The 12,955-nt window shown below is 44.0% G+C and overlaps 1 long non-coding RNA gene, 1 other non-coding gene and 1 pseudogene across 6 annotated transcripts; 2 read left to right on the top strand and 1 right to left on the bottom strand.

Annotated features, from left to right (window-relative positions):
- Nucleotides 1-56: 56 nt before the first annotated feature.
- On the top strand, nucleotides 57-1,464 carry LOC115205350 (uncharacterized). 5 transcript variants are annotated; one of them, XR_003880592.1, is made up of 5 exons: nucleotides 70-121; nucleotides 275-327; nucleotides 414-529; nucleotides 730-848; nucleotides 1,044-1,464. It is a non-coding gene; the product is annotated as an uncharacterized LOC115205350 (long non-coding RNA). The 5 variants fall into 5 exon arrangements; XR_003880593.1 differs by lacking the exon at nucleotides 70-121 and adding an exon at nucleotides 123-139; XR_003880595.1 differs by lacking the exon at nucleotides 275-327 and having other exon boundaries at nucleotides 57-121; nucleotides 1,044-1,445.
- LOC115147531 (small nucleolar RNA SNORA50) lies at nucleotides 1,201-1,342 on the top strand. Its single transcript, XR_003866383.1, has one exon. It is a non-coding gene; the product is annotated as a small nucleolar RNA SNORA50 (small nucleolar RNA).
- Nucleotides 1,465-5,502: 4,038 nt separating the features above from the next.
- The window catches only part of LOC115197417 (testis-expressed protein 2-like), a 36,533-nt pseudogene continuing 29,080 nt past the window's right edge, over nucleotides 5,503-12,955 (bottom strand).

Below are 12,955 nucleotides of genomic sequence, written 5' to 3'. Positions count from 1 at the left end.
AAATCTAGGATGTCTCTCAACCAATAAGTACACAGCTAGCTACCGGATATGCTTTGCAAGCAAGTATAAATTCGTCGGGGGTCTTCCGGTCACATTACATCAGGCAAGAGGAACATGGAGGGTATGACTGATTACAGACGTATGGCTCAAACTTTGCAGACTAAATTCGAATTTTGTTTACCCGTATTGTTTTGATGGACGCTAAAAGATTATGCATTGAAAACTGTAGTGAGTGAATGTCAACTAATCCCTATTATGTAATTTGGCAAGGAAGTTAGTAAAATGCCAGTAGCTAATGGCTAACTAGCTACTTACGACTCGTTCAAGGTAAGGTTCATTTATCGACGCCTGGATTGACTTTAAACATCCTTGATGCTAAATAATTTCGTTAATGTTTTGATTCTATTCCTCAGGAAAGTCGGAGGCCATTACGAGCACCACAATCATGTGCGGAGACTGCGCACGTGGTCAGCAGCATGGCCCTCTTGAGTCCACGTTGGGACCATGGAACCCCTTGTGTTCTCTTGAGGTAGTTGCATGCAATGGCAATCCAATAATCTAGGACAATATCCATGGTTGTATGAATGATGTTTTAACGCGTTAGACTTCTGATTGACAGTGAAGTTGACTTATTGTTCTGACTCATAACCCAGGCATGGACATTAATGTGGTTGTCTCCTGTCTGGTGAAGTTATATATATTTTTTTGCCTGTTTCTTTGCCACTTCAGGGAATCGTCGAGTTAATGTGGCTTAAGTCTTGGAGCAGGTGAAGTGTAAGCCATTAACAGCGTGGCTCCTTTCCACGAAGAAACCCTGCATCATTCAGGTTTCCCTCAAAGATGTGAAGGTGAATACTGTGATCTTGACATCTGTAGTGAAATTGGGGGGGGGGGGGGGGGTTATGAATGATGTTTTACGCGTTAGACTTCTGATTGATGGTGAAGTTACCTTTTGTATTCTGACATAACCCATTCTCAGATCACACTGACTGTCTGCGTTTGAAATAGTAGGCTTACTTGTGCCTTTTTTTCAATGTATCTAGATGCAGTCATGGAACAAGTCCTGTGTCCAATGTAGGGAAAAATGAAAACCATGGAAAGACTTCAACTACTACAACTCAATTTATTGAACATTATTAAATTGTCCAATAAAGTCTCATTTGTAGTGGAATGTTTGGTGTTCATGTATATTGTAACTGTATGCACTGTCTTTGAACCAGCAGAGCCCTCTCCATGGCTCTGTAGGCCAAGCTACAGCTGCAAGAGCAAATCAAAGGCTTGTTATAACTGGGGTTACTTGGCATTTCATCCCAAGTTTCTCTTTTAAATGCAACTCACATCTAATCACTATTTGTCATGTGTGTATTCTGATCTTCAATCTGAATATGCTTCCTAAGGCATCCCCTCATTTTAGAGCTACAAGGAATAAACCAGTATATATTGTTTATAGGCAGATTTAATTTAGAAAATGTTCTGTGTACTATTCAGTGACACTAACCTGTTGTGTGATCTGCCCACATGGGCAAATGTCCCTATAACTCAAACACAAAGTCCTTATTGCCCAAACTACTACACATTAGTTTGAATTGTCTTATCTTAGCCTAGGATGATCAGCAACCATTGTCAAAGCATGCCCAGTTACATGAAAGAAATGTTTTATTGATCAGAACTGTCATGACATTGCCTCAACTGAAATTCCAGATATTTTTTCCCCCGTCACTGCAACGAGCGTATGAGGAAGAATCTATGACGTGGCCTCACATGCACACAACTTATCGTAAAACATTTAACCAACTAGAATTTCTGCTTATTCAAACGGCACTTCTGCCTCATACACAGTGCTTTCCAACATACACAAACATTTGAACAAATTTGTGGCAAAAAAACCCAAATGGCAAATGTCATGAATCTGAAAGGTTAACCATCTACCCCAGTCATAGCCACGTGTTTATAATATGTACGTGGCATGAAGTTAGTTATTTCAAGACAGGAAATTGATAAAAGCAGTCGTATTTACGGAATGGCTCATGTTTCCATTGGCTGAGCAGTATGGCTGACATTTATTACTTATGGCTGTTTGAATCGCCAGCTACAGGCATCGAAACATGTTCAGAATCTGAGTGTGTGTGTGTGAAAGATGTGTCCTAAGATAGGGATACTCAACCTCGGCCTGGGATGTTGAAGTCCCTCCGATATGGATGTCTGACAATTCAGTAATGTAGCGCAGTGGTGCTCCAAAGAGGAAACGCATAGCTTTGGCAGTAACTAAGCATGTCTTGTCCGAACTAGAATGGACCACAGGGAAGGAGCCTATCCTGTTTCTGGATCGTGAGACTTGCTGTACAAGTTCACCCCCTGAATAAGACACCATATTTGCCAGTTGCTGGTACAAAAAAGGTGAGAAACAGTTTTAAAAAGGTGGGTGTGAGTGAAAGTGCTTCTTGGCCTATAAGACAGCTAGAGAGAAATGCATTTGATCTCTGCATTTTAAAACAGTTGATAGAAAATTAACTCAGGAAATATCTCCTACCACTACCAAAGTAATGCCTAGATTCAATCAGATCAAGCCTTTACTGGCGATAGACGACACCCGCAAAGCAAATGTTTTGGAGGTGTACACTGCGTTGAAACTGAAATTAGTGAGCAGCTGCTCTTGTGATCATTGCCACACCGTCCCACACATTAGAAGTTCAAAATGAGAAAGTATAGTCTATATATAAATAATACGCTAAAATTTTAAATCGTTCAACAAAAAAATAGGATTTATATCAGCCTAATTAAGGTATAGAAAACACCTCACATTCCAATGTTTGAACTTGTAAACGAGGGCTCGAACCAGTGACCCTTGCACACATCAACAACTGACACCCACGAAGCATCGTTACCCATCGCGCCACAAAAGCCGCGGCCCTCGCAACGCAAGGGGAACAACCAGTTCAGAGCGATGGACGTCACCGATTGAAACGCTATTAGCGCGCACCACCGCTAACTAACTAGCCATTTCACATCGGTTACAGCTACATGGGATTTCTCTTAATGCGACTCCAAACAGCCAATGTCTGCTTTAGGTATAATTCCAGAAGCCACTTGTGTATTTGACTGCTCTAACGCAGTAACACCTGCAAAACAACCGTTATGCAGATGTCTCCTAAAGCGGCTCTGATTGAATGGAGCCCTAAGTTAGCAGTCTATTAGGGTCCTTTATATTTGACCCAGTTAGGGAACTGCTTTACATGTTAAAGGTACATTCATTAGGCCTTCTGACTACACACCTCTTTTGACATCATAGCTATAAGACTATTGTGACTACATAGATTTATGGTTGGGTATTTTGTACACCTCGTGACTTAAGAATGGCTGAGGTAATGGACAGAAGACACTGAAGGCCCTATGCGTTTGATGAAAGCTCCCAAGCTATACAGTCAGTAACTACTATATTTAGCCTTCATCTGTGACTTACCCGGGTTTCATACCCATGTCACAAGAGTGTGAGCACGCTGAGCTAAAGCCTAGACATTATCTTGAGGATCCACACATTTTCAGGTCTCAAGCAAGGGTATTCATCCCAGGCTATTCAGTAACTTCCGCATGAGCCTGCCTTCTGCAGTTGAGTTGTTTTGGGGGGTAGGATGGTATTGTTGATCGATGCACAGTGGCGTTGACCTGTTTGCATAAGGAATGCCATGCGATGGATGGGGAGGGGGCGGAGAGAGGGATAGACATTGTCTCACAATGCCGATATGTGCATAAGATGATGACGCATGTGACAAATCACACACACACACAGCCTTCTCTCTATGACCATCTACACCCATCCTTTTTTCAAGGGTTTTGGGTCTGAAACAATGGAAAAAGAAATGCAGGGCATATCATGGACTCCAATTAGTACACACACTTTTCATGTTCGTCTATGACGTTTGGTGTAGCCGCTGTACATCACAGGTAGTGTGGTTCTTAGTTTACACTGCATGGCAATTTGTCTGACCCCACACACACATTCCAAATGGTCTGTGAATCCATGACCTGTCTGACACCATCCTCGGATTAATATTCCTTCAAACAAATGATGCAGTATGTCCCAGCCAAGTGAGAAGTAAGCAGGTTGTCTCTGTCTTTCTTCACTTCCTGGTAGAGGATCCACAGTCTGGAGTGGCTATAGGATTGGCTCACTGTCCTGAGGGGAGGACAATAAGCCCCACCAACTGCGGCGCAGGCACCAGTGGTTACCAGGATGTCAGGTCGCCTGGGCCTCCCTGTCCTATCGCCAGTGACTTATCCTTAGCAATACCCCAGAAACGGAGTCTTGATGTCTTCACATGTCAAAGAGTTCAGGCTCCGAGAGGTCTGGGTCCCTCAAGGCATCGGTCGATGTTGTCACAGTAGCCAGGTTGGCGTTAGAACGGGTTGTCCATGGCAGAGTGCATGATGGGTAGCCAGAGGTCGTCATGTTTGGCATCACAAATATTTTCTGTGAGAACAAAACAAGAGAACTTGAGTAACTAGGAGTAAAACAGAACACACTTCAAGCTAAAGGGGTGCCAAGAATATTTATTACATTTATGATAGCCTTTTGTCTGTGCATGTTTGACAAGAACACAAATCTTTTAGTTTATCACTTTTGAATGCATCACAAATAGCAATTTATAGTAGTTATAAAGTATATGTTTCTGTGAAAACAACAAACAGGCCACAACACCAGTTACAGCAGTGAGCTGATGCTGTAGAAAAGGCAGATTTCGCACAAAAACCCAGGAGACTGCAGTCAATCTTATTCTGTGTGATTGGATTTGGGGATTGTGTGGAGTCTGGAGTTAGGGGGACTTAGATCTTTCTGACCAGGAAAGACTATAGAGCCCAGAGATGTTCCCAGGCAGATCCCATGTTGAGGAAAACTCAGTCAAAGCTCCTAGATTTCAGATCACACTCTACAGTTATTACAGTAATCCAAGTAGAGAGCCGTTTATTGCTCTACTCTCCCTGGTCTCAGCATACCTGAAACTCCTGATCCAGTTTCTTCTCGATCCAGTCGGTGACGTGGGCCAGCGTGACCTCCCTCTCACCCAGCTTGGGCCGGGCTTTCAGCTCCAATTGGGGGGGACTCCTGAAGCCATACCTGGAGGGGGAAGGTTTCCTCTGTTAACCCACTGGCTTACTGTATCCTAATACCTGGGGAAGGTTTCTCTTACATCTATTGAACTAGTAAGCTACTAGTCTAGTCTTCCTTTTTATAATGCTTTAACTCATCTACTTCATTCATATGACCAGCAGAGGACAATGTGGGCTAAGTGTCAACAAGCCGTATCTATATAGCTGAATAAACATGAATATTCACACGGATATTCCATATTCAGACCTTACCCCTGGAGTGGAATGTACCAAATTCTGTCTGCGGTGGGGAGGTGTTATGTATACTGTATGAGGGTGATGGGGCGTTCCATATCCTAATGGTGGGGGGAGGTGGTATGTAACTGTATGAAGGTATTGGGACGTACCATTATCCTGTCAGTGAGGGGAGGTGGGCATGGGCGGGAACGTACCAATCCTGTCGGTGGGTGGGGGGTGGTATGTGACGGCCAGCATCCCGCGGCACTGCAGCACCTCCACGGTGAGCAGCAGGGCTGTTGGACAACCTCCCTCGATCTTCTTCTTGATAAACTCTGTCTCCGTGGCCTTCTGGAAGTACTTAGACTTGGCGATCTTGTCCACAAACCTCATGATCTTACTGGGCGGTGGCCTCCGACGAAACTGTGAGGGGGGGAGGAGGAGGGTGAGAAGAGGAGGAAGAAAAAGGGAGAGAGGACAAAGAGGAGACGGAGAACGAGGGAGAGGAGGAGAAGGAAGGATAAGGGGAAGTTGAAGGAGGTGAAAGAGGTGTCGGAAAAGGAAAGAGGGAGGAGTGAGTCAGCATCATCAGATATTCATTAGTCTCTCCTCCACCCACGATGCAGGACAGTGGAGTGTGGTACATTCTGTCACTGGGCCGGAAAGAAGCTCCTGCCTGGTATCTGTTTGTGGTACTTAGGACAAATACCTTAATATATGCACGATTATTAACCTGCATAATTGGCTGTGTTCTCTGTATCTTCTTCATTTAATATTGTAAACAGCTAAAATGAGCTGCAATTCACCAATTAGTGGTAGAAAGAGTCTCTGAAGTCTATAAAAACACACTAATGGAAACAGAGACAGACACGGCTGATGCTAAGGATGTTCTCACCCCTCCGCCCCCACCATGTCCATGGGGATTTCTGGGGGATCCTCTTCGTCAGACGATCCAGCACTGGATGACTCTTCATCACTGTCTGCCAGGCAGTAGGCCCGAGGTCTGGGCCTGCACACACCAAAAACATGAGAACAAAGGGGATGAGTATTAGTCAGCTTTAAGAAATGGAAGTGGAAACAGATGAAAATGAGTATGAACAATTGTTGTTATTGGGTAGCGGTGTTGGCAGCATTGTGTGCCTAGGAAGCCCTCAGCAAACCCAGTCTGGACACAGCAGCTCGTTTCTGAGGTATTGACACTCCTTCAGATCCTGAACAGGGACTAACATTTAACATTTACCCTACACTAAAGCCTAAAGGACTCCCATGTGGTACAGCATGTGAAGTAATGTTTCTGCTCACAAGGCCATCCCCACTGTTTGGCACAGGGATTTTCTTCCCTTTTCGTCAAACCAAGTACACTCAGAAGAGCATTTGTTGAGCAGCTCAAGACTATCATCAATCCCCTATTAAACATTCCCAGAACGATTGATCCCCTCAGAGGCCCTCGGCTGGGAAATAGCCTGGTCCCACTTCTGTTTGTGCTGTCTTGCTAATTCCTATGGTCATTGGCAAGCCATAGGACAGTGGTCACCAACCGGTTGATCACGATCGACTGGTCGATCTCCAAGGCATTCCTAGTAGATCACCAAACATTTCTGTAAAAACCCAATGATAAAGCCTTGTGTTCCTTCTTTTTTCTTTTCACTGTTGGTGGTAGGTGCACTTGATTCTGCATCATTAGTTGCACTAGGAAGGCAGTGTTCCCATTCTTTTAAAGTTTCATGTGTCTGAAGGTAGAACTCCAACTACACAGCAGGCCCAAAGAGCAAATCAAGTGCATCTATAGGCCTACCACTGGCCAATCAGGTAGCTCAGATCACCGTGTCTGCACAGTTTCCTCGAGCCATAGACGGTAAAATGAAGCCTCGAATGCACAGCAAAGTTGATACTGTGAGATTTCAAAAAGTTTACGAATACAGCAAAGAGCTGATGTTTTTGTGAGTAAGTTTATGTTTAAGTTGTTATTCAGCACCGTCAACACTTTAACCAATAAAATGTGCGTTCTCCCTACTTCCACTTACGCTAACACTAGCACTGCAGCTGCATGAAGAGTAGCCGATAGCAGAGTGCTCCGATAAGCTTGCATTGCTATTACCAGTGTGATCATATACCTAAATGTTTTCAATATCATTTCTACATGATCTGAGAAGAACAACATTGGCAGGGCAATTCAAGCATAGCCAACATGCAGTGATGATGTATTGGGCCTATAGCCTACTGCACAAAACCTCATTGTTACCGAAATGTTTTTAATGGGCTTACGTTTAAGTCATGTTTAAAACAAATCTGAGCTGTAGATATCGGCTTGCATTTTGACTCAGAAAGTGATCTTTGACTCAGAAAAGGTTGGTGACCACTGCCATAGAAGATGGCAAGACAGCACAAACAGATCTGGTACCAGACCACTTCCTTGCCGAGGCATTTAAAGGATCGATTGGCTTGCAGGGAAGATGATTCCATGAGACAAAAGAGGGTGAAATATGAAAAGAGAAAAAAAGAGGGATGATTTCAGTATACCAGGCAGAAAGAAATCCTTCCCAAACTCACCAGCAATAAGACACATCCACAGCGGTCAGAGGTAGAATCCAGAGAGAGAGGGAATAAAGGAAAGAAAGGAGAGAGAAAAAATATGCAAATGTGACAGTTAACAATGCCTCTCATTCAAACCCAGTGTTTTCAATCCTGCTCATGTGGTGCAGGTTTTTGGTCCAGCCCAGCACTAACCCACCTGTTCTTGAATCATGTGTGTTAGTGTTGGCTGGAACAAAAGCCTGCAAATCCTATGATTCCCAGGACTAGCGTAGACAGCACTGAACAAACCCTATCAATTTAGCCATTAGTACATGCTCAAAGCCATGCTGTTGTTCCCAGATTTACAGCTAAAAATGTTTCTTCCCCTCCCAGCATCCACTAATTGACTAATAGCATTTTGTTGGAAGTGAAACAAAACACTTTGACAGTTCCAGATGAACTCAGGCAGTGAATGGAGCCAATAAGTATTTAGAAAAGGTGTTGCGAAGCCACTCTGTTCAGTATCATACATCCTGAATGCCACCAATTCCTCACATGTGATTGCCTACATAACCAAGGGCCCTCCCCCAGGCCCTCTCCCTCCTCCATACTCCACCCCTCTCTCGCCTGCTCACCAGCCCCTCTCCCTACTCCATACTCACCGCTCTCCCCTGCTCCCCCAGCCCCTCTCCCCCCTCCATACTCACCGCTCTCTCCCCTGCCTCCCCAGCCCCTCTCCCCCCTCCATACTCACTCCTCTCCCCTGCTCCCCCAGCCCCTCTGCCTCCTCCATACTCACCCCTCTCTCCCCTGCTCCCCCAGCCCCTCTCCCTCCTCCATACTCACCCATCTTTCCCCTGCTGGCCCCAGCCCCTCTGCCTCCTCCATACTCACCCCTCTTTCCCTGCTCCCCCCAGCCCCTCTCCCTCCTCCATACTCACCCCTCTCCCCTGCTCCCCCCAGCCTCCTCCATACTCACCCCTCTCTCCCCTGCTCCCCCAGCCCCTCTCCCTCCTCCATACTCACCCCTCTTTCCCCTGCTCCCCCAGCCCCTCTCCTTCCTTCCCCAGACGGGCCAAGTTCATCTTGGTCTCCAGGGTCATGATGAAGGAACCAGTGTAGGACACCTCCAGATCAAACCACAGACCTAGGAAAGTGTAGGGAGTGAGAGAGAGAGAGGGAGGGAGAGAGAGAGAGAGGGAAATAGAGACAGAGAGAGAGAAAGGGATAAAAAGAGGGATGGTAAATCATTACTACCATACCATCTTTGGGCACATTGGACGACAATAGTGGAATAATGTTTTCACACTTCCCTGCAATGAAAACGTTCTCCACCGTTGAGGATGCAGCCAACAACTACACAGCCATATCGGATTAGTTACCACAAAAGCACAAAAATGTATAGCTAATGCTGACGGTATATAAAAGCTCTTGGTCCTACGTGTAAGTGGATAAGTCACTCATGCACTGTGAGCCTGAGGCAAAGAGCAGTAAGAGTCCCACCTGGACTACTGCCCCGTTATATGGTCAAATAAAGCAAAGAAGAATATAGGCAAATTACAGTTGGCCCAGAATAAAGCAGCACGGCTGGCCCTTAAATGTAGACGGAGGGACAATATCAATAACCTGTATGTCAGTCTCTCCTGGCTCAAAGTAGAGGAGAGATTGACTGCATCCCTACTTTTCTTTGTGCGAGGTGTGTTGAAAGCACCAACCTGTCTGTTGAAATGGCTAACACACAGCTCAGACACCCATACATACCCCACAAGACATGCCACCAGGGGTCTCTTCACAGTCCCCAAGTCCAGAACAGACTCTGGGAAATGCACAGTACTACATAGAGCCATGACAACATGGAACTCTCTTCCACATCAAGTAACTCAAGCAAGCTGTAAAATCAGATTTAAAAAAACAGATAAAACAACAACTCACAGGACAACGTGGACTGTGAAGAGACACATACACTCTACACACATACACACACAGACACACAGACACACACTCTACACACACACACACACACACACTACACACACACACACTACACACACACACACTCTACACACACACACTCTACACACACACACAATGCAATGTTGTCATATTGTGGAATAGTGTATTTATATTGTAAATGTTGTATAATAGAGTAATAATGTATGATGTATTGTGGTATAGTGTATTTATATTATAAATGTTGTATAATAGAGTAATAATATATGATGTATTGTGGTATAGTGTATTTATATTATAAATGTTGTATAAGAGTAATAATATATGATGTATTGTGGTATAGTGTATTATATTATAAATGTTGTATAATAGAGTAATAATATATGATGTATTGTGGTATAGTGTATTTATAATATAAATGTTGTATAATAGAGTAATAATATATGATGTATTGTGGTATAGTGAATTTAAATTATAAATGTTGTATAATAGAGTAATAATATATGATGTATTGTGGTATAGTGTATTTATATTATAAATGTTGTATAATAGAGTAATAATGTATGATGTATTGTGTTATTGATGATGTAGGCTGTTGTTGTGTTTGGCTGTAATGTATTTGTTTTAACACTGTTATACCCCAGGAAGAGTAGCTGCTAATCTCGCTCTCACTCTGGTAACAATGTTGTAACGTGTACAACGCTCCGTCGCTCTGTCTGCGTGAAGTGTGTAGCGGCCTTAATCAGCATCACACTGCCTTTGGGGCACTCTGGTCGCTAGCAGCCCCTGGTGATGATAATTCATTCAGTATTGTTTGCTTTGGCCCTGTATTAGTACTATTGTAAAACTCTGTTAAACATTGCAGGTCTCTAAAGTACAAATGCTAATGTTGTTTTTGTGGACTAACCAGAGGTTCCCCGCCTGACTTCTAATTCCAGTGAAGCCACATGCTGTGTCCGACTGGTAGGGAGTGGAATGATCCTCTAGTAAACACACCAAAAGGTCAACTCTAGGGCAGCCTCACCTCTGATTGGCTCAGAAGCTGGCTAACTCACCAGGCTTCTTCCTGCTTTTGGGTGGGAAAGGTCAGAACCCAGCAGGGTTTTTTGATGTATATGTGTGTGTGTGTGTGTGTGTATATATGTGTGTGTGTGTGTGTATATATGTGTGTGTGTGTGTGTGTGTGTGTGTGTGTGTGTGTGTGTGTGTGTGTGTGTGTACACACTAGTGAAATGAAGCTCTTCAGTCGTATCACGTCTCTATACGGGGAGGAAATATCAACATGTTTACTCTTCATCTCTATCTCTCTCCAAACACTCTCTATCCCACACAATGAAAGTGGGGAGGGATTTCTGTGACTAACTCTCTGGAAACTCTTCAGATGACAACAGTTATAAAGCTCTTAACTTATATCGGCTTCATCATCCTCCTGGAATAGAGGAGCACAGAGCTGCTGAGCAGTAATCCCCATAGGGCTCATTATGTGCAAGCGTTTAGCTGATAATGCCTGGGGGGAAAGCCCATGGGAACTGTGTTGCGTAGGACAGTGTGCAATAAATCACTCTCTGGACTGAGGAGCTTATGGGAAAGGGGATACCTATTCAGTTGCACAACTGAATGCATTCAACCGAAATGTGTCTTCCGCATTTAACCCAACCCCTCTGAATCAGAGCGGTGTGGGGGTCTACCTTAATCGACATCATCGGCGCCCTGGGAGCAGTTGTTGTTGGCGGTTAACTGCCTTGCTCAGGGGCATTCAAACCAGCGAACTTCGTTTACTGGCCCAACGCTCTTAACCACTAGGCTACCTGATGCTTCTACTGTAGTAAGACAGCAGAGCAGTGTTTCCAAACTCAGTCCTGGGGACCCGAAGGGGTGCACGTTTTGGTTTTGCCCTAACTGTCACGTTCTGACCTTAGTATGAGGTCATTTTTTCCATAGTAGATTGGTCAGGGCGTGACAGGGGGGTGTTTTTGTCTATGTATGTCGTTCTATGATGATTTGTCGTTCTATGATGTATTTTCTATGTTGTGGCTGGGTATGGTTTCCAATCAGATGGCAGGTGTTTTTTCGTTGTCTCTGATTGGAAGCCATACTTAGGCAGCCTGTTTTCATGGGGTTTTGTGTGTGGTTGTTTCCGTTTCGTTGTTTGTACCTGACGGGACTGTTGTTGGTTGTTTTTGTTATTTTGCAAAGTGTTTTCATTAAAAGTAAATATGAGCACTTCACACGCTGCATTTTGGTCTCCTTTAGATGACCCTTATTACACTAACACAGCTGATTCAAATAATTAACTCATCAAGCTTTGATGATTTGAAATCAGCTGTGTAGTGCTAGGCACCCCTTGTGGTCCCCAGGAACGAGTTTAAGAAACGCCGCCGTAGAGCCTTAGGAGTTTAACCCTTAACCTTGAATTGAATATGAAAGCTTCCCAAATCTCAGACTGTAGCTTTAAAGGCCCAATGCAGCCTTTTTTTAAATCTCAATATCAAATCATTTCTGGGTAACAATTAAGTACCTTACTGTGATTGTTTTGAAATAAAATGGTCCCCAAAGAAAATGCTTTTTGGAAAAAAAAGCAATAATTTTACTAGGACTGTCTGGGAGTGGTCTGAATGGAGAGGGGGAAACTGAAAACTAGCTGGTATTGTCAGAGAGGTTTAGAACTCTCTTTGTTTTTGGTCTATTAAAAACGTATACCGCCTGTTGATGTCACCAGGTCAGCCAAACTCCATTACAGTGTTAGTTCATCAGCTGTTGTACAATATGACACACAATCAGGGAAAAACAGAATTTTGACTGCACTGGGCCTTTAGGAGAAGTGGACCGTTGAAGCGAGACAGTGAGACATTCAAGCTTAGCAAGGAAAGGTTTTTCAGGTTAAACATGAAAAACAGACTTAACCCACACACTCGCAACTACATCAGAATATAGTTAAATGATTGGATCAATATGACCTCCCACTCTCCTCACTAGCCTCCCACTTCTCCCCCTCATCCCCTCCCAAAGTCAGACATATCAATGTGCCTCGGGCTGTATTCACATTCTCAGTTGGAGTGCTGATCTAGTTTGGCCTTTTAGATCCTAATCAATAACATCTACAGTGCTGTGAAAAAGTATCTGCCCACTTTCTAACTTTCTCTACTTTTGCATATTTTTCATACTAAAT

This window comes from Salmo trutta, chromosome 1 (assembly GCF_901001165.1).
Source record: "Salmo trutta chromosome 1, fSalTru1.1, whole genome shotgun sequence".
Classification (NCBI taxonomy): Eukaryota; Metazoa; Chordata; class Actinopteri; order Salmoniformes; family Salmonidae; genus Salmo; species Salmo trutta.
This window is presented reverse-complemented; position numbering and strand designations above follow the sequence as displayed.